At 42.8% G+C, this 12,570-nt stretch overlaps 1 long non-coding RNA gene across 1 annotated transcript; it reads left to right on the top strand.

Annotated features, from left to right (window-relative positions):
- The first annotated feature begins 5,881 nt into the window (after window positions 1-5,881).
- LOC119896073 lies at window positions 5,882-12,344 on the top strand. The gene is made up of 2 exons (XR_005443163.1): window positions 5,882-6,040; window positions 11,116-12,344. It is a non-coding gene; the product is annotated as an uncharacterized LOC119896073 (long non-coding RNA).
- Window positions 12,345-12,570: the final 226 nt, after the last annotated feature.

Genomic DNA, 12,570 nt, shown 5'->3' with positions numbered 1-12,570 from the left:
ATTTCTGTTTTAATAATTATTTTCCTTTTAAAATCTCCATGAATGTGTTGATAAGATCACTTTAAAATATCACGCTTGCTGCCCAGCCGACTATTGTTGAATAGTTTGTTGTTAGTATTGTTGGGAGCCACACGTTTTGTCCCGGCTGCAAAGGCAGCAGGGGGCGGGCTCTATCATGCAGGTTGTAGCGGAGTTGTTGTTTTTCTTTCAACCACTTCTCAACCGGGGAAGCAGGGACGCTGGAAGCTGACGTATGGCTGTGCGTACCTGTCTGCCCACAAGGAGTTGTGCAGGGGAGTAACCACACTCCAGAGGCCACAAAGCTTTTAGTTTCAAACCGCCTCCTTTCCACAGTCCTTTTATGGTTGCCACCATACGCTCTGCCTCTCCATTTGGTTGCAGGTATCTTGGGCTGCTCGTGATTTGTATAAACCCGTACTGTGGAAAAGTCTCTGAACAATTCACACTGTATTGTGGTCCATTATCAGACACAACTGTATCCGGTATCCCATGGCGGCTAAATTCTTATGTCAGACCTGCATGTTGGCTGAGGCAATGTGGAGGTTGGCAACTTCAATATAACGTGAGAAATAAACCACTATAAAGAGATAAGTCTTCTTCTCACAGAAGAATAAGTCTGTACCCACTCCTGTACCGGGGTGGTCTGTGCTCTGTCCTGTGCTGTGAGCATGTGTTACAGTTCGCCACCAGCTGACTGATGTGTATGGACAGTCCTGGCCACCAGACAGACTGGCGTGCTCTCGCTCTGCACTTGACAATACCTTGATGGCCATTGTGGAGGTTGTTGAGGATTTCTTGTCTCATGTTGATGGGAATGAGTATTCTTTAGCCCCTGAGAAGCAGCTCTGCTGCTAACGTTAGTGTCACAGTAGGCCAGTATGGCCCCAGCTCTGGAGAAAGGGCATTTTTCTCAGGCTAGTCTGTCTTGCAGTATCTGATCATTTTTGCGCACACACAGGATCGGTTTTCTGTTTTTCTTGTATTACCTTCAGTCTTGTTTCAGTGGCGGGGAGGCTTTGGATGACAGTATCCACAAAAACTTTAACCTCTGCTTCGGTATCTTTTTACTCCTGTATGAGTGTGTGTCCTACAGGGGCTCTTGACAATGTGTCTTCTGTTATTAAGCACTTGCCTGGCACATGCACAATTTCAAACGTGAACTTCATCAGTCTCAGCCTGAATCTCAGCACTCTGGGAGGGAGTTCATCTAGTGCCTTAGTACTCAGGAGTGGCACTAAAGGTCTATGGTCTGTCTCAAACGTGAACTTCAGTCTGGTGTCACGCCACATGGGACAGCACCTGGCTCCAGTTCTATTTTGTAGGGCTCCTTTAATTTTCCCAAGCCTGAAAACACGGTAGGGTACTGAGCCTTAAAATCCTCTTGCCTGGCTTGTACAGAGTGGACATGCCTTATTAGCTTGAGTGCTTTTATAGCAGGAAGTCCCAGTAGCGCCTTAGTCAGACCTTCAACAACATAAATGTCTTGTTCTTTTGTTACCTCTTTTTGACTCAGCTCACCTTTACAGTGTCCTTTTACTTCCAGTCTGTCGTTTCCTGGTCCATACAGCACTTTGAGTAGTGTTTTCAGTGTCCCATGCTTTTTAATGGAGTAGCTGCTGCTTGGAATTGCTGTAACACTTGCTCCAGTATCCAGATTGAAAACAATTGCTTCACCATTTAACTGCACTGTCTCTATCCACTCGTCCTCTCCCTCAGAGCCCACTTCTCCAAGGAAAGCAACATCCTCCTTGTTTTTGCTCCCCATATGTGCCTCTGAGATGCCATGGACCTCACCAGTCGATTAGCATTTCTTTGCAAAGTGTCCCTTTTTTTGACAACTCCTTCACTCTGCACGGGCAGGACAGTCCTTCCAAAGATTGCATTGTACTGCATTCAGATGTCTTTGTGTCAGTTTTATCTTTGGCTACTTTCCACCATTTTGCGTGTATTTGCTGTATAGCTTCAACCTGTCTGATCGCTTGCTCTGTCCCTCGTAACACTGGCTGCTGTTTTTTCACTGCTACACTCTGTCTCACTCTTGTCATGGTTTTTGCTAGTGTCAAATCAGCGTCCAACTGTACACTTTCTGATAACTTCGCATCTCTAATGCCAACCACAATTCAGTCCCTTATTAACTGTCTCAGGACCCCAAATTCACAGTGTTCGGCCAGTGTGTGTGCGCCGCTGTTATAAAGGACTCTCACCGGGCTCGTCCGTGAGGGATAACACTTCAGCATCATCGCCGGCTACAAACATGAAGGCATTCACTTGAAACTCTGACGATTGTTTATCAAATCCTGATGCTATTCTGTAGTGTTCGAAGCGCTTAATCCATCTCGGCCATTCATTAGCATTGGAGGCATGAATTCGAATCCCACTTCTGACACCATGTTTTGTTACGTATGCTGAGTTTATGTACTGAATAAAGACAGAGAGCTGGCGCATGCTTTGCAGAAACCTTTACTGGCACTTATGTGTCACCTCCCAAAAGGTCCATGTGTCCCCATGAAACTTTAGTTCCCTTTACAGAACAAATAGGTGTATGAATGTTGTACTGACATTATGATGATCCACTAGGGTTGGACGATTTCGCCTAAAAATCAAAATCACGATTAATTGAACATTTCACCTCGATTAATTGAACGATTATTTTGTTTTTGAATGTTTTTTGCCCTCATATTTCAGTGACAAGGTTTGTTCTGTAAATTTGCTCAACTATTAAAGCTTGGTTTTATTTATTCAGATTTCACAAATCCATTAGGCTATCTAAATATTAAATAATAAGGTAATACTGACATGCACATTACAGAGTCGGCTGCTGAATTATGAGCGCTGCTACTAAAACTTCACTTCAATGCGGAACAAATGATTTTCCTCCACACTGTGAGCCCGGTAAATCACGCTTTGCTAGCTTCCTCTCCTCATTCATCAAATGACATCTACATGAAAGGTGCTGTCCTAAGAATAGCGGATTCACGCCTTTACAGTTTTTCTCAATTGCTTGAACACTATAACCAGGCTATTGAACTAAAATTTCAAAACCATAACTCCATTTTTCAAAAAGCACACCCATTTCTCTAAACTCTACACATAAATCTCTTCTTTTTTCATTGCCTACACCATGTGGTCATTGAGAAAACACTAACATTTAATATTGTTCACTTAAGTCAGCACAGGTTGAGCTCAATTTGCACACAGCTACCCAGGTGGAAATAAAGAGTCAAAACTGATAACACACCAATCAGAAGCTTCAATAGATAGAAAAAAGGGCCCGAGTCAGTTCATTCAGTTTTGGAACAATGGATCCAGAGAAATCTGAAGGAAGAGGTAGAGGACACCAGAGAGGAGAAGGAGGAAGAAATGGAGGAGGAGGAAACACAGTATGGAGAGGAGTAAGAGGTGAAGAAAGAGGAACAGTAGGAGTTGGAGGAGGAGACGTGATAGGAGCAAGATGAGGAGTAGGAGGAGGCGGAGCAGGAGGAGGTGGAGAAGAAGGTGGAGGAGGTAGAGGGAAGAGGAGTTGGGAGGAGGAGGAGGGACACAGAGGAGGAGTAGGGAGAGGAGGAGGAGGTGGAGAACAAGAATCTCCTGTCTCAGACCAAAGACAGGACCCTGGGGCAGAATAATTGGTTGTTTGGTGCATTGAACTGTACAGCACACTAAGGAATAAAAAATTTGCAAATGTTTACATTTGTTATTACTTTTGCTGTGTGAATCATGAGAAAAGGTTTTTGAGGGGGAGAACCACAAGCTACCAATAACCAGTTTTTGTAGTATTGTTTTGAATTGATCTCACCAGTGTGTCAGACTGTGTTGTAGTGTGTGTATTTTTGAGGCCTTGTGTGTCACGTCTGAGGGCAAACTTTGGTTTTCAGCAAGATTGAATGGTTTTGAGTGGAGAGCTTAATTTTGACCTGAAAATAGGATGTTTGGGGAATTGGGTGAGAAGTTGTGGATTTGTGTTTAGAGTTTCAAGAAAAAGAGGCAAAATTTCAAGAAATGTGTTTAAGCAATGAAGAAAAATTGTAACTGCAGAGTGTGTGTGCATAGCGAGTGATTGGACGAGCTAACATCTCCCTGAGCTTCCGGTCTGAAGGCTGAGCAGGACTGGACAGGGCGGAGTCACATGACTGCACACACAGTAGGATGTTTTAAGGGGAAAGTACAGGAACACAAACACACACACACACAATATTAACAGGATTAAATAACCGAAATAACAGACATGGGAAAATTATGTCGGTTAGAGTGTTTTTTTCAACTCAAGGACTACTAAACTAACACATAAGACCACGGACCCCCGTTTGATAAGATTTTGTCCCAGAGACCCCCATCTGATAGAAATTTTGCTTTTAGAATCAGAAACGGTTTTATTGTCAAGTAGGTTAACAAGGAATTGTTTTGGTGACTTGTATAAATATAAAGTAAAAATTGGCAAGATGTAAAAAATATAAAGAACATGTAAGAATATGCTTGTGCTGTGATGTGCAAAATATTGTGTACTGTAAAGGGGTGGGGGTACGAGGGAATGTTTGAAACTGTTTGTGTCTGGGGTGGGAGGGGTCGCTTCAGAGTCTTGGAGGCCTACAGGACCTTGAGGGGTGAAAGACTGATTGCTATGTTTGATGTGATTAGATTGGTAGATGTTTTATTACAGAAAGTGAATGAACCCCATGACTGAAATAGTAATTATTGATGGAATTATAGTGAAAAATTCATCTTTTTGCTGGGGAACCACCTCAAAGACCCCTCGGGGTCCCCGGACCCCACTTTGAGAACCACTGGGTTAGAGGCTCTGAATTTTGGGTTAGATTACTTTTCAATTAATCGTCCTCTGATCCACAGTAATGGGGTGGCTGTGGCTCAGGAGGTAGAGCGGGTTGATTGGAAGGTCGGCGGTTCAATCCCTGGCTCACCCTAGTTGCGTGTCGAAGTGTCCTTGGGCAAGATACTGAACCCCGAATTGCCCCTGGCTGTTCCGCCAGTGTATGAGTGAGTGTGAATGTTAGTTTCCGTTTGAGCACTTAGGCTCAGTGTATGAATGTGTGTGACTGGTGAATGTAGTGTGTAGTACTCATTTTATGAAAAAGCTCATTGATTAGGACATAGTAATGTTGAGCTCCACATTTAGAACCTGAACACATCTGATTGGATTATTCTTTATTCAGATTGAGTCTCTGCAGTTTGTCAGAGATCAGCTGTGCTTCTCTGGCCTCAGCTCTGAAGTCCAACCCCTCCCATCTGAGAGAGCTGGACCTGAGTGACAACAAGCTGCAGGATTCAGGAGTGAAGCTGCTGTGTGGTTTTCTGGAGAGTCCACACTGCAGACTGGAGACTCTGAGGTCAGTTCACTGACTCTCTGTTACTATTGTAGATCTGATATGTTTAATTAACAATTGAAGCTAATTTCTGTTCATACATAACTTCCATCCATAAAGTTGTAAATGTCCTTTTGTTCATGTTTTCATGTTTCTTGTACTAAATTTAGCCTGCAGTCACAAAGACTTGTGTCTTAAAGAAACTGTAGAAAATGTCCGCTGTTAGTCATTAAAGTAAATGAATGTTTCTAATTTTTGGTAAATGGTCACAGAAGATCCTCTGAACTAATATTTGTTTTAAACTGATCAAGTTTACTTGTTGAAGTAGAAATATTTATTTGATTGTTAATCTGATTGGATTAGAAATATGATCATCCACAATAACACAATGACAAAGTCCCTCTACTCATTTTAGAGAAAAGCTCATTGATTAGGACATAGTAATGTTGAGCTCCACATTTTAAACCTGAACACATTAGATTAAATTAGAAAATGATTTTTATCTCCATCATTTATTCTTTATTCAGATTGAGGTTCTGCAGTTTGTCAGAGATCATCTGTGCCTCTCTGGCCTCAGCTCTGAAGTCCAACCCCTCCCATCTGAGAGAGCTGGAGCTGAGCTACAACAAGCTGCAGGATTCAGGAGTGAAGCTGCTGTCTGATCTGAAGGAGAGTCCACATTGCAGACTTGAGACTCTGAGGTCAGTAGAGGGTCTGAGTCAGTCCATGCTGTTTTCAGTAGCATTGTACTAAACACAGTTAGTATCAAAGCAGAGATCCAGTATTTCCTGTAAACCTCCAATTTTCTCAGCAGCTGCTTTCCTCAGTGAAGCTGTGAGAGGAGAATGGTGACAGGCTTCAGGATTGGACAGAAAGACAGAGAGAACAGGCAGTGATCATGTGTTTGAGTTGATGTGAATGTAGCCGTCCCACTCAATTCAGCTTTTTATTTTTTTGGATTTATCATGTGCATGGGGAATGAATTGGTGAGGGGTTACTAGAATTTAAACTTTTGTATGTATTTACAGCAACTGACAACTTTGGCTTGCGACACTGGCTAGGGTGTAGAGAGGCTGAAGCTTAAATATAACTATACTGTGGTTGTATGTTTTTAAAAAAAGAAAATACCCAGGGTTATTTTTCTCTCAGTTTTGTGGTACCACAACGTTGGCGTGCTTGTTGGAGCTCAGTTGCAACCTTCCAAAAAAAATATTGTCTGTACTCACGGTTCCTTGGTAACAGAAAGCTTATAGTGACAGTCCTTCCAAATCCTTCTGTCCAGTGGAGAGATGCACAATGAAGAAACCCGTCCTGAGGCCCCGTCCGTGCGCAAAACATAGACACCTCCGCCCTGCAGCGGCAAGTCCTGAGCACATCTACTGCAGCAGCATGGGTGGCAGCATCAAACGCACACTGGCCAGAAATTCACAAACTCTAATGAGCTTTACTATATCTTGTCTAAAAATGTTAATTCCATTACAGTTCGGGAGCTTCGTGCCCTGGATGTGCATCCCACAAATCTCCATCAACTGCAAGATGCTATCCATCAATATGGGCCAACATTTCTAAAGAATGATTTCAGCACCTTGTTGAATGAAGTTCCTGTCCTTTGAAACGGTTTCCGTCAATAACTTTTCGGATGGTTCTGTGTAATGGACCATTTGTGCGGTCAGGTTAGTGGTTGATGGGAGCAGACGGTGGCAATCCCGGTGCCTAATGCCCCTACTGAGGCTGCTGAAGTTGTTCGAGGTGTACGACTGGGCGCTAACATCTTGGTGCTGGGGCCCCCAATGGAACTGGCTGCTGTAGCTGCTGGAAGTGTCCAGCTGTGGCGCTGGTGTCCCAGTGCCGAAGGACCCTAATGAAGCCTGCTGCTGTGGTTGGTAGATGTAGATGGCTGGGGTGCTGGCATATCCTAGTGCTGGGTACCTGAAGCTTTGGGAGCTGGATGGCGGGGTGCTGATGACTCGATGTGGTTCTCCTGTGTGATGTAGGCTGCTGGTGCGGTCAACCCCGAAGAGAGATGGAGGCTTGGAACTCTGGTGTTGGTTGATGTCCTGTTTTGCTTTGGTACCGACTTCTTGAGATGGAGGTAATATGTGAACTGTCCCTTTAACAGTGGCGCTGATATCACGGAGCGCGTAATGCGCCACCTGGAAAGGAGCTGGTGTTGACGGAACTGAATGCATGACACACTGACATGATAGCTTGAAAAGTTTGCTGTATTTTCTGTTCTCTAAATCGGAACTGTTACATTTATAACCGTTTTCTGAAGAGTGGCTATAGTTCGTGTCTTGATTGTTCGTGTAGACTGTGTGACCCAGGACCTCGCTGGCGCGTGGAAACGAGAGGCAGGGGATTCTTCGGGTGCAATGTTTCTGATTGTTGAGGAAAGTGGACCGTGGAAGGTGGATGGCGTCCCACCTCTATCACTGAAAACCAACAGTGAGGATTCACCATCTTTACCCCCAATCCCCTTCTAGGTCACCCTTATCTCCAGACAGCCTTTCTCCCCTCTCCCCCCTGTTGGACTTCACTGATCACTGATGGAAGACCTGGTTAGAGCTGGGACCAAATTTACTCCCTGCACATTCCCTCGCTCTACTCCCATTCTCTCTACCCTAAACCCCCCCTCACCGTCCACCTCCACCACTGGTTCTAAGTCCTCCAGGTTTGACACGTGTCACAAATACAGCGCCCAACCCGTCCTCCCGCTCCACAATGGCGAAAAAGCCCAGTAAGCTCTGTATGATATGTGCTGGGTCCAGGCTACAAGGAAAATTACACTCATGACTCTTCCCAGGACAAGCCGGGGCCCAATGTGCTGGTAGTCTTCTCCATCCCTGTCTTGATAGGTAACAGAAAAAGCACGGTGAATGTGTTAAGAAACAGGAAGCACTCGACATATCCTGCAAATTTAGTATTAATTCCTCGTCAGCTGCAGCCTGTCGAAAAAAGTGGGCCAGATAATGTTTTTAACACACTAAAATTAGCTTTGTTAAACGTTAGGTCTTTGGCAGGAAAAACATTTTTAATCAATGATTTTATAATCACTCACAATCTTAATTTCATGTTTTTAACTGAAACTTGGTTGGACCAAGATAACAGTGCAGCTGTCCTTATCGAATCTACCCCTCCCAACTTCAGTTTTATGAGTGAAGCTAGAGTGCATAAGAGAGGAGGTGGAGTTGCAATTTTGTTTAATGACTCCCTTCAATGCAAAAAGATGTCTTATGGGAATGTTGCTTCTTTTGAATATGCAGCTCTTCAGCTGAATTCCTCTTCTCGAGCTATTTTTAAATATCTACAGGCCCTGTGCTGTGCAAACTTTTTGGGTGACTTTGGTGAACTGCTGTCTATAATCTGTATTGACTTTGACTGTGTGGGTATTGTTGGTGATTTTAACATCCATGTTGGCAACCCCCAGGACACAGGGACTAAAGAACTGTGTTGTGTTCTTGATAATTAAGGACCGACCCAACATGTGACAGAGCCCACACACAATAAGGGGCACACGTTGGCCTCCGATCTACTACAAATTGTCAACATGTCTCTTCTCTCAGGTTTTTTCCCACAGGCCCTGAAAACTGCAGTCATTAAGCCACTCTTAAAAAAGAGCAATCTAGACAGGTCACTAATGAGCAATTATAGGCCCATATCAAATCTCCCTTTTTAAGTAAAATCATTGAAAAGGCTGTTTTTCAACAACTTAGTGCTTTCTTGGCACTAAATAACTGTTTTGATGTCTTCCAGTCAGGTTTTCGACCACATCACAGCACTGAGACGGCTCTTGTTAAGGTCTTTGATGACATCCATTTAAACACTGACAGCGGCAGAATTTTAGTCTTAGTATTATTGGATCTCAGTGCTGCATTCAACACGGTCGACTACAACATATTACTAGACAGACTTGAAAACTGGGTTGGACTTTCTGGCACAGTACTAAAATGGTTTGAATCCTACTTAAAGGACAGGGACTACTTTGTGTCTATAGGTAATTATACATCTGAGCTGACAATAATGACGTGGAGTTCTTCCACTGGCTCAGATTATGAAAAACAACAAAATATGTTACCATAATTATGCAGATGACACACAGATTTACATAACCATATCACCAGGAGACTATGATCCTATACAAGGGCTGAGTGACTGTATTGAGCAGGTCAACGATAGGATGTGCCATAATTTTTGTCAATTAAACAAAGATAAAACTCAAGTTATTGTTTTTGGAGCCAGGGAGGACCGATTAGAAGTCAGTTCTCAGCTTCGGTAATGTTAAGAACCACAAATCAAGCAATCTTGGTGTCCAGAAATCTTGGTGTAGTCATGGACTCAGTAGGCTGACTTTGTACTTGTCTTAATGTGGCTCCTCAAATTCAGGTCTATCACCTGAAGAATATATCAAGGATTAAAGGACTTCTGTCTCAGCAAGAACTGGAAAACCTTATCCATGCATTAATCTTCAGTCGACTCGACTACTGTAACAGTGTCCTTACAGGGCTCCCTAAGAAATCCATCAGACAGCTGCAGCTGATTCAGAACGCTGCTGCTCGAGTCCTCACTAAGACCAAAAAGGTGGATCACATCACTCCAGTTCTGAAGTCTTTACATTGGCTTCCTGTATGTCAAAGAATTGATTTCAAAATCCTGCTGTTAGTTTATAAAGCACTAAATGGTTTAGGGCCAAAATACATTTCTGATCTTCTGCTTCATTACGAACCATCCAGACCTCTCAGGTCGTCTGGGGCAGCTCTGCTTTCTGTCCCCAGAGTCAAATCTAAACAAGGAGAAGCAGCGTTCAGTTATTATGATCCGTATATCTGGAACAAACTCTCAGATAACTGCAGGTCTGCTGAAACTGTCAGTACTTTTAAATTAAGACTGAAGATTTTTCTTTTTACCATTGCTTTTAGCTAGTTGATTGATAACTTACACTGCGCTGTGACACCCTGTTTTCAGCTTTTTACCATTGCTTTAAATTAAATATTTACACAGTGAGAAATTATTAGGTAATTGAGTGAAAAAAGATAATGAGTGAGATTGAACAGAGTGAAGGAAGTGGTCTTAAATCTCGCGCCCGAGTGATTTGTAGGAACCTCTGTCCACCTGTAAACATGCAGGTGGGTCCAGAGTATAACTGGATCAAAGCGGCCTATGGACAGACATGTCCTGGTTGCTCTATAGTGTCTGAGGGTTTTTGGAGTTTCAGTGAACCTAAATATTGCTATGGACCCGGGTACAGACTTGCTAGAAAGAGTAGATTAAGTGTACTTCTCTGTTTATTCTCGTTTTAAAATTATTGTTTCTCAGTTATTTGCTCAACCCCTCAGCCTGTTTTTATTTTCCATTTAACCCTGATTGTACACTGCACTGTAACTTTTATTATTTTTTAATGTGTATTTTTACAATTTCCCTATGTTGCTTTTAAACTTTATTTATATTTCCCTGTTGCTTTTATGTTTTATATAAAGCACTTTGAATTACTTTGTTGTTGAAATGTGGTATACAAATAAACTTGCCTTGCCTTGCCTTACATGAGCCAGCCCTAACTATAAGCTTTATCAAAGAGGAAAGTCTTAAGCCTACTCTTAAATGTGAGAGCTGAAAGGAAGCTGGCTGCGCTACACAGCCGCTCCACTTCTGTTCTGAACAGGACTGAAGTCCCCGCTGGTCTTTATACTGGATGTGCTGCATCACTGACTGACAGCTGATGAAGGGAGTCTCTGTAAACTCTGATTTATGACTTCTGCTGTCTGTCTTCTTCTCTCATCAGCTGGAGGTGGTCTCAGTCAGAGTGTGAGGGATCAGAAAGGTGGTGGTGTTGAGAGAGGATCAGCTGTGTCCTGATGATCCAGAGAGGTTGAAGCAGCAGCATCAGCTTGTGTGTGGAGAGGCTCTGACTGGGCCATGTTACTGGGAGGTAGAGTGGAGAGGAGAGCTTCATCCAGCAGTGACTGACAGAGGAATCCCAACAGTGCTGCAGTCTGAACTGCTCTGCTGCTGCTCTGTCCTTCTACACAGTCTCTGCAGACAGCAAGAGACTCCTCCACTCCTTCTGCTCCACACTCAGACACCTCCCTCCACCTGGACCTGATTAGTCTGTTTTTAATTCATTCAGATGTTCTGAACCCAAAGAGCCTCTGCAGATTAGTTCTGTTTGACAACAGAACTGCAGATTAACACTTATTTAAATCGACTTTTCACACATCAACCTTCGAAGTTCGACCACCCCTTTTAAAATTCTCCATATTGAATCATATATTGTTTGAAGCTTGTTTTCTAGAGCACAATGTTAGCTGGTCCAAATCTGGCCAATATCTATAAGAGATGTGTTCATGTGACAGTCATTTTTATTCTCAGTGTGTTTTTGTTGCTTTACTAATCTTAAACAGTCGTTTTCTCACAATGACATGTTTCCTGTACACTAAGTCATTTTTCTTATAGCAATATATCTTTTATAATTTTCATTTTATCTGTAAACATGTAGAATAAAAGGCTCCGTCCCACAGATGAGTGGTGTTACAGCCGACTGTCGATAAAGGGAAAACGAGCCATGAGAGGCTGAACATGGAGAAAACTGATGATCCACCACATTTCTAACAATCCGTTTATTTTCTATTTCACAACGATGCACAACAGTTCCACTTAACAGCTGTTTCCATACGTCTGTGCAAAGAAAAGGCCGGAGCACAAGACAAGTCAACATGCACCATTAAAGATCTAAAATGACCCTACCCCCATGATCACTGCAGCCAGGTGAGGTGAACAGGTGAGTGCACCTGCTTCTAACTGCGTCCTACACACCCACATACACACCCACCACCCAAGTGTCAATCAAGTGTGCAAATACAAATCAAGGACATGAAGATGCAAAAACTTCCAAATGTGGCTCCTACAGGTGGTTTATTTTGAATAAATCCATGTAAAAACTATATTTTGATAAAGCATTCTGTAAATGTCTGAACATTTGGTTTATTATCACAATAAAACAACAAAAATCCATCTGACTCTTATCAATGTGCTGGAAAATGGATTTGTGTGATAAGGCTTAGTACCTCATTTGCATATTATTAAATCAGTTTGTTTTTACTTTTAAACAAGTCAAAACTCTGCCGATAAATCTTTTTCCCCAATATATTTGATTTTTAATGTGTCTGCTGCATCAACGGCATCAAAAGTGATTCAGTGGAACTCAATATTGGTGCAGAACGTCCACTGGAGTGGACAG

This window comes from Micropterus salmoides, unplaced genomic scaffold, assembly GCF_014851395.1.
Source record: "Micropterus salmoides isolate LMB-PRFRI ecotype aquatic unplaced genomic scaffold, ASM1485139v1 Ms_hic_scaffold_9, whole genome shotgun sequence".
Lineage (NCBI taxonomy): Eukaryota > Metazoa > Chordata > Actinopteri > Centrarchiformes > Centrarchidae > Micropterus > Micropterus salmoides.
The sequence above is the reverse complement of the archived record's forward strand: the minus strand, read 5'-3'. Positions and strand labels throughout refer to the sequence as shown.